General features: G+C 41.0%; 1 pseudogene; it reads left to right on the forward strand.

Moving 5' to 3' along the window:
- Positions 1-21,107, forward strand: part of LOC125268874 — a 118,073-nt pseudogene that overhangs the window by 15,952 nt on the left and 81,014 nt on the right.

Genomic DNA, 21,107 nt, shown 5'->3' on the forward strand with positions numbered 1-21,107 from the left:
GAGTTGGGAGCCTTCACGCTACAGTTTACAGTGGGTAACATGCACTATGCATCCTTTGAGATGAATTACAATTGTGGGCTTTAAAGACGGAGTGCGAAACACTCAAGCACTCAGAGTGTTCAAAATGGGTGAAAAATATCTGTGCCAAACTTATACTTGGCCTCTAACTCAAACATTGGTGAGTGAAATCTAACAATTTATTAGTCAATGTAGGGCTGCACGATTGACAAAAATCATAATTGTCAATTATTCCCTTGAAATTGTAATTGCGATTATTAATTACGATTATCACAATTTACATAGAATGATGTATTGAATAGCTTTATACCATTGTTTGAAGCAACTGCATGAAAACACAATTTTTATTATTTTTCTATAGCATTAAACCTCAAATGTCAACTATATATTGGTTTGGTTTCTTTTTTAAATAATAATGAAAAAGTCAATATATGAATGGTATAATAGGGGCTTTCACCACCAGTGTGGTTCCCTGAAAACTAATGTTCCACTAGGGCCTGAAGAGACGTAAACTGTGCTTGTTGTTGTGACTTTTATTTTGACGCCGCTGAGAACAGTTCAGACAGAGCCTGAGCACACAATGCTTGCATTCTCCGTCTTCAGTAGTTTACAATCTGTTTAACAGTCCTGTCTAATATGTTAATAGATAGATTTTCTCCTTAGCATTCAGAGGTCCATCTATCACTGTTTTCCATGTTTGTAGAGTTAGTTTGTGGTGTAAATACATGGGCTGTGTACATGGCAGGTGCTGGTGTTTCGTGGCCGTTCGACATATCAGCATACACCTACGTCACTGGTAGCTCCTTTTGTGCTAGGTTAGACCTTATACATTCTGAAGTAGTCATGATTCACCTCTCACAACGTGACATTCTCATAACACACCTCTTAAACATGCAGACTAATGGAAGTGGATATTTTTCCTTGTAATCGCACCTTTGAACGATTACGAAATAGTGGCATCCTTAATCGTAATCGCGATTAGAAATTCGATTAGGAATTCTGCAGCCCTAAGCCAATGGCTAAATAGACATTATTTAGTCGCCTAGCATGAAATTTTAGTCACACATGCGAGTGGTTTACTTGCATTGTAGAGCATTAAGTTAGATTTTAAACAGGTTAGATTTGACCTGTCATGATTTAAATGTGCATGCATTATAAAAACCATGTATTCAGCCTGTTTGAATATGAAATTTGAATTTGAAAATGAATCCGCTTTTAAACAAACCAGGTGAATGAATGATTCAATGACTCACATTGACATGAATTGCATTTTTATTATTTTAGAATATCACCTGAGGTTCACGTATAATGTTCATTAGTAAATACACCTAAAATACACTTCAAATGCAGCTTCTGATCCACCTTTGCAGTGCAAAGATGGCTTTTATTGATACTAATTTATTTTGATTGGTAACAGCCCTAAAGTGTCTTATTATTCTAATTGGATTAAATGTAAGAATTGATATAAAAGATGACTGATACATTTAATAAAGTTAAAAACAGCCATAATAAAAGTAAAAAATCCCCCTGGAAATGATTTTAAGGGGTCATAAATTGCCCCTTAATGGAAATGGAAATGTTAATTTCTGCCACCACTGTTGTTGTAAAACCAGAGCTTAAGCTAGAACATATGCTCTGTTGATGAAAATATAATTACAAAATCCTATTCACAGTAGCAGCTTTACATCAGTGAGCTTGTGCTGAACATATACAAAACACTTGTTTATTATGTTAAATACATAGTATTTCAGTATTGATTGCACTGAAATATTTTTCTTAGAAAATGTAATGGTACATGTAGTGTCTCTAGCTAGAATGGAATCTGTGAGCGCAGAGATAAAATTAGTTGCTTGCATTAAAATTCACTGGGAAAGTGGTAAAACCCCATGGCATCACCTGCCGGCAAAGCATCTGTAGAATTTACACCATCCAGAACTGATGACGTGAGATGCATCTATGGGAGCGATTAAATCTCATTACCAGACTTTATGAGCTATGTATTACACCTCAACTGTGAGTTGGGTAATTACACGTTAGCTCAATTTCCATCCTTTGAAAGTGTACCAGGAACACTGTTGTGCTCTTAAACCACTGTAACAACACCCTGAAATGCTACTGCAAGTCTTGGAGCTGAGTGTAAAATGCGTGGTGTTGTAATCCTCCTTTACAATTCTTATAATTCCATGAGGGGCGCAGACCAACATAAAACATATCTGATTTGTAAGGGAAAAGGGACCTTATAATAAGACGATTTCTGTTTCTCTTCCATTGTAGATAGATAGAAATCATCTTGCCATTTCACACAAATTAGTCAAATTATCTCTTAAAATATACTCTTTAGCTTTTCTATAGTTTTAAGGTGTCTTAACAATTGTGAATTTGAAATGCATCTGCGTCTGTTCACACCAGGACTGATAAAAAATGTGTTGGGTTTAATGAAGAACAAATGGACCTTATGGTATAACTAATTTGACATAACTTTTAATTTTCTGTGTCTTTTCTAAATCTGTGCTTCCCGTGTATTTTTTTATTCATTTGGAAAGGGAATGTGGTGTTTTGGTTCAAGTGAGATGATTGAATCTACCTATAGCCTACGTCTACTTCTGATATCATACGTTTTACCATGGTAATGAGGTGCCCTGTGTGGTTTTACCTGTGGTTATCATGATCTACAAAATGTGATACTATGGAAGACAAATGTTCAGACTCAGTCAGTCAGAATATTTAAATTTTACCCTACAAAAAGATTACAATTTTTACATATGTTACTCTTTTGTTAATAAAAATAAATTTACGTCTGCATGCCAACTCAAACATCACTTCATTAATAGACCAAAAAAAGACTCGTACCACAAAGCATTAAAGAGAAAAGAGAGCAAGTCAAAGCTTAGAACTGCAATTTTTCAAGTGTAAAAGATTAAAAATTAATGCTACTTATTGGTATGAAGAATCAGCCACCATTGAATTGGCAGTTGTTTTTTTTATTTATTTATTTATTTTATATACATTAAGTCATAAAATATAATAATATAACATATGACAAACCTGTTTTGGAGCCAATAAGAGACTAAAATGTGGCTTTCAATGCCCAGTGTCCTCTGAGAGTATCCCATAAGAGTGCCTCTGTGTCTTTTGAGTTTCAACACAACACACATTTCGTGCTTAATCGAGGCATTCACAGCAAACAGAACTGAGAAGAGCAAGCAAGAAAAAAGAGAGTATTGTTCTATGCTTTTCTCTGCCTCCTCACTATTTGCCTCTGTTATTCATTCTCTTGCTTCACATACAGAGTTATATTCCTTGAGGCAGTGTCAGTCCCAAAGTTAATAAGCCACATTTTCCCTCTCTTTGGTCTTTAGCACACATACATCAGAGTTTCTAAACAGAGTCTCTGACTCTGGCACCAATTCGTCTGTTGTTGTTTTTTTAATGTGCCTGTAGCTATTCACAGGAACACACAAGTCAAACTGGTAATGTTGTTTGGTAATGGAGCATTTGACACCTGTTAGTCTGTGGTGATTAGTGGAAATGTAATGCCCATGTGGGGTCTAAGACTTTAAACCTTTAAAGATTCTGCAAAACAGGTGTTTCTCTTTACAAGTTCACAGAAACAAAATGGCTTTAGGAAATACTGCATGCTTTACTGCATTCTTTTGCAATTATTTTAATTTGTTTGATTGTATTGCACCTCTGAGAATACGCATTGTTTTTAAGCAGCTTTACAGAAATTCATGATGTAAATGTGAATAACACTGTCACAGACACGTCAGGTTCCATCTCACTGCCTTACCCACGCACTCAATCACCAGCTTACTAATCACCGCCACCTGAAGCTCATCAGCACTGCAATCACCACCACCATAAAACCACCACACTCACACACACTCACTGTCCGGTCTCGTTTGCACCACAGACTTTGTATGCTTACCTCAAGGACTCCAAACGCCATACTTACCTGCTCCAGTCGTCTCCTTCAGCTCCTTCGTCTCCTGTTCTCCTCGTGTGCCTACCTGCTTGTGTGTGTGAGTGTCTCCGCCATCATCCCTCTACTCATCTCTCCATCTGCATCTGAAAGACAGCGAAGGACAGTATCACATTCTCTCCTTCATTCAAGTACTGCTCCATATCCACTATATCACTATCTGCTCTGCTGTTTCACCAATAAACTTACCTGTTTCGCTTTTACTCCTGCCTCCGTGTCTCTGTTGTAACAGAAGACCGGACCTTAACAACAGTTGAACAGTATGAGCACCAACGACCCGTTTCAAGAGCTCGTGGACGCACTGCGCCGAGCACTCACACCACAACCATCCTCACCGCCTTCCACCAACGCTGCAGCTTCCGCACCCACCATCACCGCTTCTTCGCCAGCATTCACCGCCAGTCCCATGGCCAAACCGGCGCCCTACTCTGGATCGGCGGAGGACTGCAGCGGATTTCTTCTCCAATGCGAACTGGTCCTGGAGATGCAGCCGCACTTCTACTCCACCGACACGGCTAAAATTGCGTTCATCATTTCACAACTGCAAGGTAAGGCCCTACAATGGGCAGACTCTCTATGGACTCAGAAAGGCTCCGTTGTCAAGTCATATCCGGCGTTCGTCTCTCATTTCCGTGAGGTCTTCGGGAGAGGTTTCCGTGAAGAATCCGAGAGGTTTCCGTGAAACCTCTGACGGATTCATCAACTGGTGAGAAACTCTATAATCTGAAACAAGGAAATCTCTCTGTTAACGAATATGCCTTGCAGTTCAGAACGCTAGCCGCCACCAGCGGATGGAATGAACAAGCCCTCATCACCACTTTCCGTCAGGGATTGGAGCCTAATGTGCGGCTGCATCTCGCTGCATACGAGGACTCCATAGGACTCGAACGCTTCATCCAACTCGCCATCCGCGTGGGTTCTCGTATGCAGTCGTGTCTCCTCGCGCACCAGGGCCAGTCACCTTCCACCATCCTCCTCCGTCGGTCCGAACCCGTCAGCTCTCCAGAACCAGCCAACGAACCCATGCAAGTAGATCACTCACGTCTCACAACTAATGAAAGACAGAGAAGACTGACCCTGAACTTATGTCTATACTGTGGATCACCGGGGCATGTCATCTCTACATGCCCAACCCGTCCTCCTCGGCCCGTGGTGAGTGCTATAATTCCTTCCATTCAGAAAATGAAACCACTCACTACCATGATAATCCTTACTGCTGCAAATACCTCTGTTCCAGTGGTGGCGCCTCAGGGTCAGCAGGAAACTTCATCTCCGGCGCCCTCTGTCGACAACTCAAGCTCAAGATCTCCCCGTCTCTGGTTAACTATCAAATCCACTCCATCACGGGCAAACCCCTGAGCCGTAAGACCGTCCGTCATTGTGCAGGACCACTTCAACTCCGCGTGGGCATGCTTCATACAGAAAACATCCATCTGCTGGTTCTGGAGGAGTCCACCGCTGACGTGGTTCTAGGGCGCCCCTGGCTGGAACAACACAGTCCCACCATCTCCTGGCGCACGGGCGAAGTCCTGAAGTGGGGCGACCACTGCTTTCCTGACTGCTTCCCGGTACTTCCTGTTCCGAAATCTCCACTCTCCAAGACTCTCTCTATCAATGCCACGTCCATCGAAAGTCCTGTAGAGAAGCGTTCCGTGGATGTTCCCCCGGACTACGCCCACTTCAGTGACGTTTTCTGCCCGCAACGCGCCTCCAAGCTTCCTCCACACCGGCCATGGGACTGTGCCATCGATCTGCTACCGGGTGAGCCAGTGCCCAGGGGACGCATTTACCCCCTGTCAATACCGGAGTAGAAGGCCATGGAGGAATACATCAAAGAGGCCCTCAGTCAAGGTTACATCCACCCGTCTACTTCCCCTGCTGCTTCAAGCTTCTTTTTTGTGGCTAAGAAGGACGGAGGCTTGCGGCCCTGCATTGACTACCGTGCCCTCAATAAAATTACTGTCAAGTTCCGCTACCCACTTCCCCTCGTCCCAGCGGCCCTGGAACATCTCCGCGGTGCCACTGTGTTCACCAAGTTGGACCTCCGCAGCGCGTATAACCTCATCCGGATACGTGAGGGGGACGAGTGGAAGACCGCCTTCGTCACGCCCACCGGACACTACGAATATCTCGTGATGCCATATGGCCTGGTCAACGCCCCCTCCGTATTCCAGGATTTCATACACGAGGTGCTCCGGGAGTTTCTCCACAAGTTTGTTCTGGTGTATATTGACGACATCCTCATCTACTCCCGGAGCTTGGCCGAACATCGCCACCATGTTGCGGAGGTCCTCCAACGCTTACGGCAATTCCATCTCTTCCTCAAAGCTGAAAAGTGCTCCTTTCACCAGCCTTCCGTCCAGTTCCTGGGGTACGTGATTGACCACAGTGGCATCCGGATGGACGAGGGGAAGGTCTCCGCTATACAGACCTGGCCCACTCCATCAACAATTAAAGAACTCCAGCGTTTCCTAGGATTCTCCAACTTCTACCGTCGATTCATCAAAAACTACAGTACCATCGTCAGTCCACTTACCAACTTGCTCCGTCACCAGCCCAAGTCTCTGTCCTGGTCCCAACAAGCCACCAACGCCTTCGAGACCCTCAAGAGAGCCTTCACCACCGCTCCCCTCCTCGTCCACCCTAACCCTGACCTACCTTTCGTCGTGGAGGTGGACGCCTCCACCACCGGAGTGGGAGCGGTCCTCTCGCAGCAGCAGGGGATACCAAGTAGACTCCATCCATGCGCCGCCTTCTCCCGCAAGCTCAACCCGACGGAGGTCAACTACGACATCGGTGACCGTGAACTCCTGGCCGTCAAGCTTGCCCTAGAGGAGTGGAGGCATTGGCTGGAGGGGGCTACACATCCTTTCCAAGTTCTCACCGACCATAAAAACCTTGAGTATCTAAAGGCTGCCAAAAGACTCAACCCTCGCCAAGCTCGCTGGGCTATGTTTTTCTCAAGGTTCAACTTCTCCATTTCATATCGCCCCGGTTCTAAGAATACCAAAGCTGATGCTCTTTCTCGCCTCCATGCCCCAGAGGAGAAGCCCGAAATCCCAGAGACGATCCTACCGGAGTCAATCTTTGTGAACCCTATCCAATGGTCCGAGGAAACCGTTCCCTCCTCCAATGCCTCCACACGCACTCCGCCGGGTTGTCCCCAAGGCTTGCAATACGTCACACGGGCACGACGCACTCCACTTCTGCACAATACCCACTCTTCACTTGGCACTGGCCACCCGGGGGTCAATGAGACCCTCTCGTTGCTCAAACAACGCTTCTGGTGGCCCAACATGGCCAACGACGTCAGAAGGTACGTGCAGTGCTGCAGGGAGTGCGCCATCTCCAAGAGCCCACGCCATCTTCCCACCGGCAAGCTCCATCCTCTGCCCGTTCCTGAGAGACCCTGGTCACACCTGGGAGTGGACTTCGTCACCGATCTCCCTGAGTCTGATGGTCACACTTGCATCCTGGTGGTGGTAGACCGCTTCTCAAAATCCTGCCGTCTGATCCCCCTGGAGGGTCTACCTACCGCCATGACCACCGCAGAACTGTTGTTCAACCATGTTTTTCGTCATTACGGAATACCCGAAGACATCGTCTCCGACAGAGGACCCCAGTTTATCTCACGTCTGGAAGGCGTTCTTCTCCCTCCTGGGTGTGACCGTCAGCCTGTCATCTGGATACCATCCTCAGTCGAACGGGCAGACGGAACGGAAGATCCAGGAGATAGGCCGCTTCCTGCGTACCTTCTGTCACGGCCACCAGAACTCCTGGAACCAGTACCTGGGTTGGGCCGAGTACGCGCAAAACTCCCTCCGTCAAGCCACAACTGGATTAACACCGTTTCAGTGCGTACTCTGTTACCAACCCCCACTGTTCCCCTGGGATGGGGAACCCTCCAACGTTCCTGCAGTCGACTACTGGTTCCGGGAGAGCGAGAGGGTTTGGGACTCGGCTCACCACCAACTGCAGAGAGCCCTGCGCAGACGCAAAACGACAGCCGACCTTCGGCACTCCGACGCTCCAGTCTACCAACCGGGGCAGAAGGTCTGGCTGTCCACCAGAGACATTAGGATGCGTCTGCCCTGCAAGAAGCTGAGTCCCCGCTTCATTGGCCCATTCACCATCGTCCGGCAGATCAACCCCGTCACCTACCGTCTCCAACTCCCAGCACAGTATAGTAGAATTCATCCTACATTCCACATTCCACCCTTCTGTTCTTCCCTCCACAGAACCTGACGTGGCAGCCGCCGAGCCCCCCCTTCCACTCATCCTGGATGATGGTACTGCTTACGTGGTTCACAAGATTCTGGATTCCCAGCGCCGTGGTGGTCAACTAGAGTATCTGGTCGACTGGGAAGGCTATGGCCCCGAGGAACGCTCATGGATTCCCAAGAATGATATCCTTGATCCTATTCTGTTACAGACCTTCCACACCAACCATCCGGACAGACCTGCCCCACGCCCTAGAGGACGACCACCACGACGTCGGGGTCCGCGGCCCTCAGGAGCAGGCCGTGGGAGGGAGGGTACTGTCACACACACGTCAGGTTCCACCTCACTGCCTTACCCACGCACTCAATCACCAGCTTACTAATCACCGCCACCTGAAGCTCATCAGCACTGCAATCACCACCACCATAAAACCACCACACACACTCACTGTCCGGTCTCGTTTGCACTACAGACTTTGTATGCTTACCTCAAGGACTCCAAACGCCATACTTACCTGCTCCAGTCGTCTCCTTCAGCTCCTTCGTCTCCTGTTCTCCTCGTGTGCCTACCTGCTTGTGTGTGTGAGTGTCTCCGCCATCATCCCTCTACTCATCTCTCCATCTGCATCTGAAAGACAGCAAAGGACAGTATCACATTCTCTCCTTCATTCATGTACTGCTCCATATCCGCTATATCACTATCTGCTCTGCTGTTTCACCAATAAACTTACCTGTTTCGCTTTTACTCCTGCCTCCGTGTCTCTGTTGTAACAAACACCTTAAATGCCTAAATTTTCCAAATGTATCAGTTTTTCATATTCTGCATATGGTGACAATATAAATAATCAAGCAGTTGAGATTTGTTATATAGTATATATTGCTTTATGTGATTATTGGAGTAAATTTTGCTTTGTAGTTGTATGTGAAATTTATTAGCAATTTCTGAATGCATTTTTTTGACATAAAATGTATGTATTTTTCCTGTGTAGTGCATAATACAAAATATCTTTAAGGCTTAGATATACTTCAAGATAAAATCGAAGAACAAACTGGTTTGATGTCATTTATTGAGATGGATCTGACAGGCTCTACTACCCTTACAGAGTTTCCGCTAGAAAAAAATGGTGCCGGTCAAAGTGACCGGCAGAGGTTTCGTTTTCCGGACATTTTGATGATATGCCGGTTAAATATCGCCTCTTAATTAGTCAAGTTGAGGAAAACTGAAAGCAGTTTATGTAACTTAAAAAATGGCATAATCAGGCCGTATATGCAACATGTTTATTAGCCTAACATTCAAATAGACGGAAAAAAAAAACATGAACGTCCGATTGGCGTCAATCAACCAATTGTTTTTTACTATGGTTTCACATTTCATAGTTTAACAAACCAACCCCCCTTCCCCACATAAAATATCCGAATATAGCATTGTTTTTACTCAAGCAAACTTAATTATAAACTCAGTATGTCTCATTTATCTGGTAACATTTAAATTGGCCACCGTGTGAAATGACACCGTCGTCCTGCCTTTTCGTAGCGCGAACAGAAAATTTTTTCGTTACCATCAACTAACGTTACCTCACATCTTAGCCATGGGAACTTGTCACTCCATTCCGACCGATACGCCCTACACTTCGGCTTTTTCTCCGGTGGTGGCGGAGCTGTCTGGCTCTGGACATCTGAGGCTTCAGGCGTTCCTGATTCAGTATCCTCCTTCGCGTCTGGCCTCTGAAAAAAACTTTTAAGGCTAGTCTGCCTGGGCCTGGCCATATTTGAAACGTCTCTCAATAGTTCGTGGTTTAGGTCTATATTATAGCCGTTAGGCGTGCGCTTTATTTGAAATGCAACATGCGATGTTGTTTAAAAACTTTCAAACGGTCGATTCAGATTGTGTTAGGGGGGTGGGGCCGGGATTATTAGGCAGTTTTAATCTGACAATTTGACCGGAGAGATTTAATTTTGTCGGACATTTAATTTTTTTCCCGGCCAATGTCCGGTAATTACCGGACAACGGAAACCCTGTACCCTTAGTATCCCAAGGGTTGGAGGTAATGTAGTTACACTATGAGATTGCTAGTGCTTCAGATGGTGTGTGCTGCTCTAGGTTAGTTACTAACTCTATTTTTTTTTCCTAATTCAGTCAGAAAGATTAGTTTAATGAAGTTTAACTGATGGTCTTTAGTATTGCTTCAGTATTGCTGTTGCTCATACTTAGGGTTAGGGATTTAAACAAAAGACTTTGGTTGCAACTTTGGTTGCAAAAATGAATATACAGTTTTATAAAATACGCAAAGAGATTGGACAAACGACTTATGATTTAAGTCCTATTCCTATGATTGTTAATGTTCGTTTGTTTTTAGCCCCACTTTATATTAGGTGTCTTTTACTACTATGTACTTACATTTAAATTAATCATTTGATACAGTGCACTTATTGTGTACATACACGTTTTTACATTGTACTTTATTTTTAAAAAATACCTGCATGTAATTACATCTGTAATTAATTTCTGTAGTTGCATTTATAATTACACTGTTGACACTTCCCTTACACCTTAACCCACACTTAAACCTACCCATTCCACCAAACTTGTCCCTAATTTTACCCGTATTCCACCTTTTATAGAAGCAAAAGTATATGAACACAATTAGTACATTGTACTTATTTTTTGACGCAAGTACGTAGTAGTTAAGGACACCTAATATAAAGTGGGATCCTTTGTTCCAATATGGACTAGACCCTGATAGTCAGATGTGAAGTGCCTTTTCCCTTAGATGACCTGATAAAGCCCCCATCTGTCTCAGTCACACATTACTGCTAAAGATGTCATGGAAGTTGACTCTCAGTCAACAATGGAAATAGTTATTCAGTCATTTAATCAATAGTAGAGCTGAAACCCTGCTGATGAATTTTCCCTTGATGATTCTTAGGACCGACATAGACTACAAAATGGCAGTCTAACTCACGATTGAAGAAACCATATAAATGCGAAATGTCTGAAATGGGACAAACCAATTTGGATATTTCAAACTAGTGGTGTTACAATATACCAGTATTGACGATAATCATGATATTTAAAAAATTAAATATCGTTATCGTGTTAATTAGGGGTGGCGCAATATACCGGTATTGAAGATAACCTTAATGTTTAAAGTTAATCGCACACGTATGATAATATGACATGTAAATCCAACATCAGTTAGCCACCTTAACACTGGTTGCCACCTGTCATAAAACACAAGCAGACACATTGCTCAGCTGCTACAGTCAAGTAAAAGCACAAGAACCCGCCTCATGGACTGCGTGACTTTGCTACAAGTTTTGTTGATACAACAAACACTTGCCACTTGTAAAAGCACTTCTGCGTTATTATCTTTTGTCAACTTATTTTTGTTGGTCTTTTTGTTTTATTTTGATGCCACACAATTTTGTTAGACCTTGAGATAGAAATCTTGGAAGCACCAAGATGGCATTTATAATTTATTGCTCCTAGACTGCACAAACACATGCTGATCCTAAGTCATGTTTTTGTGATGCAGTCAGCGTGTAATAAACCCACCTCCAAATGACAGCCACCAGAAAACTCCAGCTGGAGGAAACTTTGGACAAAGACTACATTTGCATTTGGCAACTCCTACTTGTTGCTTGAATAAAAAAAGAAAGAAAAGAAATTGAGACCATTTTGCCAGTTATATTTCTTAATGTTTTAGTCTGTAAAAGCTCCATAGCAGTAATAAGCACAAGCCAACGTCAATTATGTGACAGATTTGTTTAGCAGTCTCACCACTTTTCCTCTTGAAATCCCAATTTCTCAGCAGACCATTCAGGATTGCTCTTCACTCTGGGACTCATGTTATTCTTAATCGTTGTGAGCTGCTGAGTGGTCTCGCCTTTGATAGGCTATACGTCCTTGCGTTCTGCAGAGGGTGATTTCAGTGACACTGACTGAAATGACAGCTAATTGATGCTACTTTTCCTGAAAGCTCTGATGGACAATGCCTTGCGATTCCTTCTCCTGCCAGGCGGTGAAATTGCCTGGCATAATAAAAAGAAAATTGTAGAGGCACGATCCAGGAGATGTCAAAATGAAGCAATGAGGCGGACTCAGCCATTGACAAGCAGTTTACCTCTATTTATTTTCTCACTCGTTCACTCTCTTTGTTTTCCACTTTGCCAAAGAAGAACATTTAAGTGGGCACAAGGTGAATGCAGTTGCCACGAGGTTTAAGAATTGAATGGTTTTCATCTAGAAAGCATAGTGTCGATGTAGGGCTGGGCGGTATGACGGTATATGTGTATGAAGTGTCTGTAGAGTATTTGCATTACATTAGGGCTGACAAGGATTACAATTTTTAATCTAATTAATTTCATGATGTGGTGATTAATCATCTAATTAATCACAAATTTATCAGACATCAAATTTGGCTGAGAAATTACCACCAAAAGATAAAGTCATTGTTGTGTTAAATGAGAAAAGCATCAAATAGACATTACAAAAAGTAGCTATTAGAAAGAGATGTTTTTTTTGATTCAACATAAAATTTATTACACATAAATTTTTAGGCTTCACTGGCTATGAAGGTGAGTAAATGATGACAGAATTTTCATTTGTGGATGATCTATACTTTTATTTGGTTTTAATATGGAAATATTAAAAATAAATTTCTAATGAAATTATGCTCTAAATAAGAAACTAAAACTGCCAGTGGGTGTATACGTGTGTGTGTATGAATTTTTATCTCCAATAATATGATATATATATATATATATATATATATATATATGAAAGTGTGTTTTTAAAAAATGTGTATGTGTGTGTATATGTATATATATATATGTATATACAGGTGCTGGTCATATAATTAGAATATCGTGAAAAAGTTCATTTTTTTATTGTAAATTATTTTTAAAAATGAAACTTTCATATATTCTAGATTCCCTACATGTAAAGTAAAACATTTCAAAAGTTTTTTTTTTTTTTTTTTTAATTTTAATGATTAGAGCGTACAGCTCATGAAAGTCCAAAATCCAGTATCTGTTTCAGAAGTGGCTTGGTAGTCCTTTTCTTGAAGATGTCTGAGTGTGGTGACTCTTGATGCGCTGACTCCGGCTTCATTTGACTCATTGTGAAGCTCTCCCAAGTGTTTGAATTGGCTTTACTTGACAGTATTCTCAAGCTTGTGGTCATCCCTGTTGCTTGTGCACCTTTGCCTACCTAATTTCTTCCTTCTAGTCAACTTTGCATTTAATATGCTTTGATACATCACTCTGTAAACAGCCACCACATTCAGTAATGACCTTCTGTGACTTACTCTCTTTGTGGAGGGTGTCAGTGATTGTCTCCTGGACCATTGCCAAGTCAGCAGTCTTCCCCATTAGTGTGGTTTCAAAGAACAAGAGATACCCGGAATTTATACTGTAGGGATGGTCATTTAATGAAACTCAAATGTAAATATTCTAATATTTTGAGATACTGGATTTTGGACTTTCATTAGCTGTATGCTCTAATCAACAACAACAAAAAAAAAAACTTTTGAAATGTTTTACTTTACATGTAGGGAATCTAGTATAAATGAAAGTTTAATTTTTTTAAATAATTTACAATAAAAAAAAAATGAACTTTTTCACAAGATTCTAATTATATGACCAGCACCTGTGTATGTGTGTGTATATATCATACATAATTATTTTTTTGTCATCTTTTATTATTTGAAGTTGTAACGTTGTTTAAATCATAGTTTTTACATCATTTTACTGTTCAGCATGTTAGGTTGTTTCAAAAGAATGTTGTGACCTAAAAAACATGCAGTTCTATTCTAATATCAGAATTAGCTGGTGTGAGCAAAGCTGACGAGATCAGTTTGATTAAAGATAAACCGTTCAGATATAGCAAGCTTTTTGTCTGGTGTAATTTATAATAATCAAACTTTTATTTATTTTTACTTTTGGTATCAAAATTGGTATTGAACACTGGTAAATGTCACTGGTATTGTTATTGATTGCTGAAATGTTGGTATTGTGACAACACTGCCTCTAAGTCAATGGTTACACAAACACACACTGGGTTGGCTTCCAAACTACCAATCTGGAACAATTCTGCATTTGTTTCTGCTATTTGCATTTGTTTCTGCTAACAAAATCAATTCATTGTGATCCAGATCTTCCCTGAACAGCCCATTGTGCAAAAATAACCAAAACGAGGACTCAAGACTGCTACAACAAAGGGAAAATGTGTCCTGCTTTTGGCAGCATGAGACACTATTTGCCGTTTTTGAAGTAGTAGACGGCTTAATTAAATAGGTTCACAGTCAGTTAATTTGTTTAATGTGTTGACCATTCACTCACAATCAGCCATTTTTCATTTTCTAAAAAGAACCCACTTTTCAAGGGCTGAATTGCAATGTGCATAATATTCATTTTATATAGCCCAGCAGATTAGAAAAAAAAAAAAAGTATCCTGAATCTCATAGTACAGTGAAAACTTCAAAGGTACATAACAAAGACAGCATACTGTTTCTGGTGGAAATGAAAGCTCAAAAATGTGTTTTGGCGTACCACCACTGGTGGGGCGGTTGTCAAGCTGACCGGCACAGCCCTAAAAAAAAAAAAAAATAATAATAATAATATTGAACATTAATTACACTAACACTGAACATTTAATTTACATGTATTTAACTGAGCATTTAATTTACAAATTCATGCGTCTCACTTACTGTATGTGATCTCACTCTTTGTCAAAAACACTAATCTTGGTTAAGGTATTTATCTTGAAAAAAGCATACATTAAATCAAACATAATAAGTAATTAATATTTCATTGGTTTTTTCTTGTTTTTGCATGTGTTCATAATTTCTTTGTAAGATAGCCTGGACAAAAATTATGTCTGTACAATTTTCCATTAGGTTATCACATCTAAAATTATTGACTCCAAATACAAATACACAATATGCTTACAAAAACCTTTAACAAGTTTTTAATAATATTTGAATAAAGAAGGTGAAGATGTCAACTTTCCTTGGCCAGACATCACTTAGGCCACTACTGTACCTCTGTTAAAATCTGAGGAAATATAGTTTAGTGTTTCATGACCTTTAATGCTGTAGTGCGCTTGATCTGTGCTGCCGCTTGAATTGCTGCGATACAGCCATCTGTCATGCTGTATTAAAGAGCGCCAAAACAACATTTGTTGTTTGAATTTGGTAATAAAATTGACAGAATTCAAAGTTGAGACTTTGCTTCATATTTAAAGTAACAAAGCACAAAGTTTTTTGCCATTATTGGATGGCAGGCGCTAAGGGTGTGCCGATCGATACTAGCTTGATAGGAGATCTTTATAAAGGCCGGTCAGAAGAGCCGGTCAGATGGCACAAAACTTGAGACATTTTTCTAAGCGACATGCTAAAATGCTTAATGATAAAAAAGAGTTAAATAAAACTGCTTTAAGCCGCGAAAGAGATACTGTTCCCTAAGCGGCTTTCTGTGTACTCTCTCCGAGACAGAGTGGACCACACAGACAGCTTAACCTAAATGGATAAATACACACAGAATGTCAAAATGATGATGAAGATTTGCTTAAACTCCATTGGTTATGTCTTAAGTGAACATAAACAGTTGGGAAATAAGTATATGTCTCAGTTTATGTATATGTATGTATCAGTATATTGGATCCATGCATTCGGTCTTAAAGTGACAGCAGCCTAATATTCCGGCTGTCGTCTGTATCATTAAAGGGTTAGTTCACCCAAAAATGAAAATTCTGTCATTAATTACTCACCCTCATGTCCTTCCACACCCGTAAGACCTTCATTCATCTTTGGAACACAAATTAAGATATTTTTGATAAAATCCGATAGCTCAGTGAGGCCTCCATTGACAGCAAGTTAATTTACACTTTCAAACGCCCTGAAAGGTACTAAAGACGTATTGAAAACAGTTCATGTGACCACAGTGGTTCAACCTTAATGTTATGAAGCGACGAGAATACTTTTTGTGTGCCAAAAAACAAAACAAAACAAAATAATGACTTTATTCAATAATATCTAGTGATGGGTGATCTCAAAACACTGCTTCATGAAGCTTCGAAGCTTTACAAATATTTTGTTTCGAATCAGTGGTTCGGAGCGTGTATCAAACTGCCAGTCACGTGAACCGCTGAAATTTCGAAAAACTTATGACGTAACGAAGCCTCGTTTACTGAAATCACGTGAATTTGGTAGTTTGATACACGCTCCGAACCACTGATTCGAAACAAAAGATTTGAAGCTTCATAAAGCAGTGTTTTAAAATCGCCCATTAAAATCGCTCATTAAAATCGAGAAATTAATATTATGTCCACTCAGCTGATGTTTAACTGTTGTAGCTTATCCACGTTGTGTCCTAGAAATAGACGCTGAACAAACTGTTTCAGTCACTGATTTTGGCCCATTTCCGAAAATAGCTGTTTCGGCTAAAAATTTTCTGTAGCCGATATTTTGGTGCATGCCTACTTCTAAATGCCTGATGTAGGCATCATTTATGCCATTTGGAATACAGAATATACTCGATACAAGAAACTTGCTGTCTTGACAGGTGGCTACTTTCAAATGTGTGTTCTCAGAACAGCGTCCACGGCATGCGGCTGTGTGCGACTGCATGTGAGCCTGAAAATGCACTTGCAAGTGTTTGTATGATGCGAAACTAATGTAAACACAATCAGTTATGTCTTAAGGGATTGTAAACGGACACAACAAAACTAATGATGTGTCAGAATACATAATTAGTGCATTAGTGTGAATGCAGCGTATTAGAGTTGCCGCTGTCAACAATGTCATTAATAATAATCAAATGGAAATAATGCTGAGGAAAAAAAAAATCACTGCTTTTGTCTGGAAAACACTTTGGTAACTTCTGCTTTCAGAATCTTATGATCTCTCTTCAAAACTTTCTTCTGTTTTGAAACTATTTTGTTAGTTGGAAATGTTAGGAATGGATTAAGTGTCAATATTTTTAGTCTTATGTTTTTTTTTTTATTCTACTGATGATTAAAATATAGCATGACAGACCATGATAACCCAATCTGTCAAAGTGACAAATAATGATTATAGCCTAACCTTTGAGTGTTTTTATCACAGCGATGTGAGTTTTGTCAAGTTTTTAATCATTTTGTTACTTTGAATGGAAGGGAAAATGTGTGTGTGCAGAGGTTGCGTTACACATATTCATTATCCACAGTTTGACAAGCTGGGGTGTACATTTTCCATTTTGTTCGTTTTTTTTATCTGTCAGTAAATATTCTAAGGTTTCTTAGTTTTATTGTGACATGCACATCACAAGAGCTTTTGTTGCAAGAGCGCTTTTATTTTTATTTTTATTTATTTATTTTTTTTATTTTTTACTGTGGGAGTATTGCTAAGTTTGAAAACACAAAAGACCAGAATTCAACTTTATTTGTTTTATCTGTCACAATGATGGAAAGCACTTTACATGATCTACCAATGTTCTTAATTCAGTAAAAAATAACCTTTTTTTTTAATGCAGACTGTGTCCTCACCCTTCTAAAATCCATTTAGTATGAAGCGATAAAGCTTTTGGATATTTGGGATGACACAGACACATAAACACACAAGCAAAAAACTGAAACCTTGGTCTTAGAGGCCCGTGGGCAGTTTTGTTATTGTGACTGCATTAGAATGCTGCAAAAAGAACGATGGCCACAAAAAGCGATTCAACTTCATTAACATTCCTCATGGATCACAGTACAGCACACGGCTCTGAATCTACTGAATATCACAACATCCTGCAGAATTTCAGTTCCCGTGATGAAGGGTCATGAAACCCTAAAGCATATTTTTTGATATCTTAACAGATATATATATATTAATGTGTTGCACATTATTAAAAACAATATCACACATTCCTTTGCAAGTTATTCATTTTTTTAAATTTTTTTGTCATGGCTTCACTGAAAAGCCCCTTCTAAGACAACTCGGCATCCAAAAATGTTTGTCCTTGTATCACAGAGAGAACAAGATGGTGCTGAGCTTAAGTTAAATGGAAATGAGAAATGTTGCTTAGGCAATTAGCTGAATTAAAATAGGTTTAAATTAGCTAAAATAAGTTTGTTTTTTATATTTTTATTTATATTTAATTATTTCAGTTTTTTATATACATATTTAATTAATTTTATTTATTTTATTTATTTTTTTATTTTTTTTATTTCAGTTAATGTTTATTTTATTGTATCAAAAATGTTTTAGTTTTTGTGATAACACTTTATTTTACAGTGTCATTGTTACATATGTTATATGTATTTACTGTAGTAATAACTAGAAATTATGCATAATTGCATGCAATTAACCCTAAACCAAACCCTCATCCTAACCCTAACCCTATTGTAAGTACATGTAGTTAATTGTCATTACTCAGTACTTAAATGAATAATTACACTGTAATACTGACACCTTAAAATAAAGTGTAACCATTTTTGTTTAACTATAAAAACCCTGGCAGTAACATGTATCAAATTTGTAGTGAGCGATTTGCAACACAAGGGTCTCTGATTTTGACTGCATACATCACAAACCATGTCAGTGTGTTAAAAATTAAATGAAAGAAAGAAAATAAGAGTCTTTCCTCTCTGCTCATACAAACGGACTCTCTCCTGTTCCCACAGTACCGACTGTCTCTGATGTCACGTCAACACTGCAGCCTGGAAGATCTACACCTCCTGTCATGATCACCACTACCACCATTGCCCACAGACCTGCGGCGCACATGACCGTCACTCCCAACCCTGTTGCGGTGGAGCACCCTGATCCGCCGGCGGACCCCACCGCCGTCAGCCTCCCGCCCTCCAGCAAGCACTTCTGTGACCGTACAGAGAGAAGAGGAATATCCTGGCCACAAGCACACAGAGGAGTGACAGTGGAACGTCCTTGTCCTAAAGGAACTCGAGGTATGTCTGCTGTGAAAAAGGCATTTGAATTATTTTTACAGTTAGTGTCAGGCATCTTGTTGTCAATTGTAGAAGTCGACACCTTTTTCCACTTGTGCTGGTATCAGACGTGGCGTTTCTTATTTGAATATTATCCAAGATTTGCATTCCATAACTGAGTTAATAAGTAAATGTTGTACAATGCTGTTTGTAATAGAAACTGTTTTCATAGCATGACTATTTTATACAAATACCACCAGATATAGTCCTAACATTTTAAAATGTTTTAATCTTGTAATTAATAAATTTTTCATGTGATACTGTTAGACTATTTGGCCAGGAGTAAAAACGTCTCAGGTTACGTATGTAACCATAGTTCCCTGAGAACAGGGAACGAGACTCTGCGTTGAACAGAATGCATTGGGGAACCGTCACGTGACCCAGGTGTCGAAAGCACTATCCAACAACTCCAATTGCTATTGGCCGGCGACAGCCTATGACGTCATACGGCGCGACCCGAATGTATAAAGGGAGCGCCTGGAGAGACAGTCACTATCTTATCGTCTTGAGGGACTGTTCTGAAGGCAGGCAACCTGAAGCATGGCAAAGGAACGCAGAGTCTCGTTCCCTGTTCTCAGGGAACTATGGTTACATACGTAACCTGAGACGTTCCCTTTCGAAGGGAACTCCACTCTGCATTGAACAGAACGCATTGGGGAACGATATACCCACGCCGCCATGCTGGAGGGGAGTGCCTGCCAAAAAATATAGCTGAGGCAAAGACCTCAAGGCAGTTCTCAAACTGCCCAGCAACTCCCCCTCGGGTCACACCAGGCTGTCAGTGACAGCATTCCCTTTGGCCAACAGCCCAAGCTGACCTTCCCACAGGCTTCTACCTTTCTCTTTTAACAAATAGAGCCTAGAGAAACGCTAAGGCGTCTAGAACCCAATTTTCTTGTGAGAAAAGTGGTTCCTTTAAGGGAATGTGGCCAAGGAACCAAAGGGAACCTCGGCCAGTCAGTCATGAGGGGAGCAAGGTCACCCTCATTGCCACCAGGGAGGCCGACCTGGTCTTCTCAGGGAACAGACTCAGTTCAGACCAACCCTGTCTGAATACAGAGCCTCTAAAACGCATTCTTTAGGAAGATAGTAGGTAAGAGTGACTGCAGAAAGGCAGAAACCAGCTCAGACCCACGCGTAGAGACGGGCATCCTGGAGAGCAGAACTCTCTATGTCTCTAAGTGCTATGAACCCTCATATTGAGGGGAGATAATCCGCTCAACCTAGGATCTACCCAGTGCTTAATTAACGCACTGAGGAGGCTGTGCGCTGAAAACCCTGAAAAGGGGAGCACAAACCAGCCTGGGGCTGACGCTTAAGACAGGGCCTGATCAAGGCCGAACCATCATAATCAGCTTAGGGAGCTAAGCACTATTACAAACCCCAAGGGGAAGCGCAGAGCTCACCTAACAGGTAGACTATGCCAAGAGCACATACTCATGGAGGCCCGAGAGGGGCTCAACATGACAACAGTTCTATATACATAAAGACAGAAGTAAACTTCAGAAAGAGGCCTGTTTCTGGTAAAGCCATTCTGAACACCTGTCTAAGCTGGCGGCAGACAGACAACATCCATGGCAGCAATAGAAAGCTGCACAGTGCTCTTATGATAATCCACCCAACACAATCCGACGAGCAGTGTACTCAGTAAAAGCACCTTTTACTCTTTAACACTCTGAGGTCTGAAGGTATCGCCGGCGATACCACCGTGGTTTTATCTTATCAGTGTGAAAGAGAGTCAAAATACTCTGTCAATGTTGCACATACAATTAAGAGTTATACACCATTTTAATCTGTGGAATATCTTCTTTCATTTGTGTACACTCAGAGTAAAAACAAAATGTTGTGCTCTTTGTAAAATAAAGAAAACTAACATGATGCGTGATCTCTCGTCTCCCTCTGAACGAAGTCCAATCTG

The sequence above is a fragment of the Megalobrama amblycephala genome, linkage group LG5 (assembly GCF_018812025.1).
Source record: "Megalobrama amblycephala isolate DHTTF-2021 linkage group LG5, ASM1881202v1, whole genome shotgun sequence".
NCBI lineage: Eukaryota > Metazoa > Chordata > Actinopteri > Cypriniformes > Xenocyprididae > Megalobrama > Megalobrama amblycephala.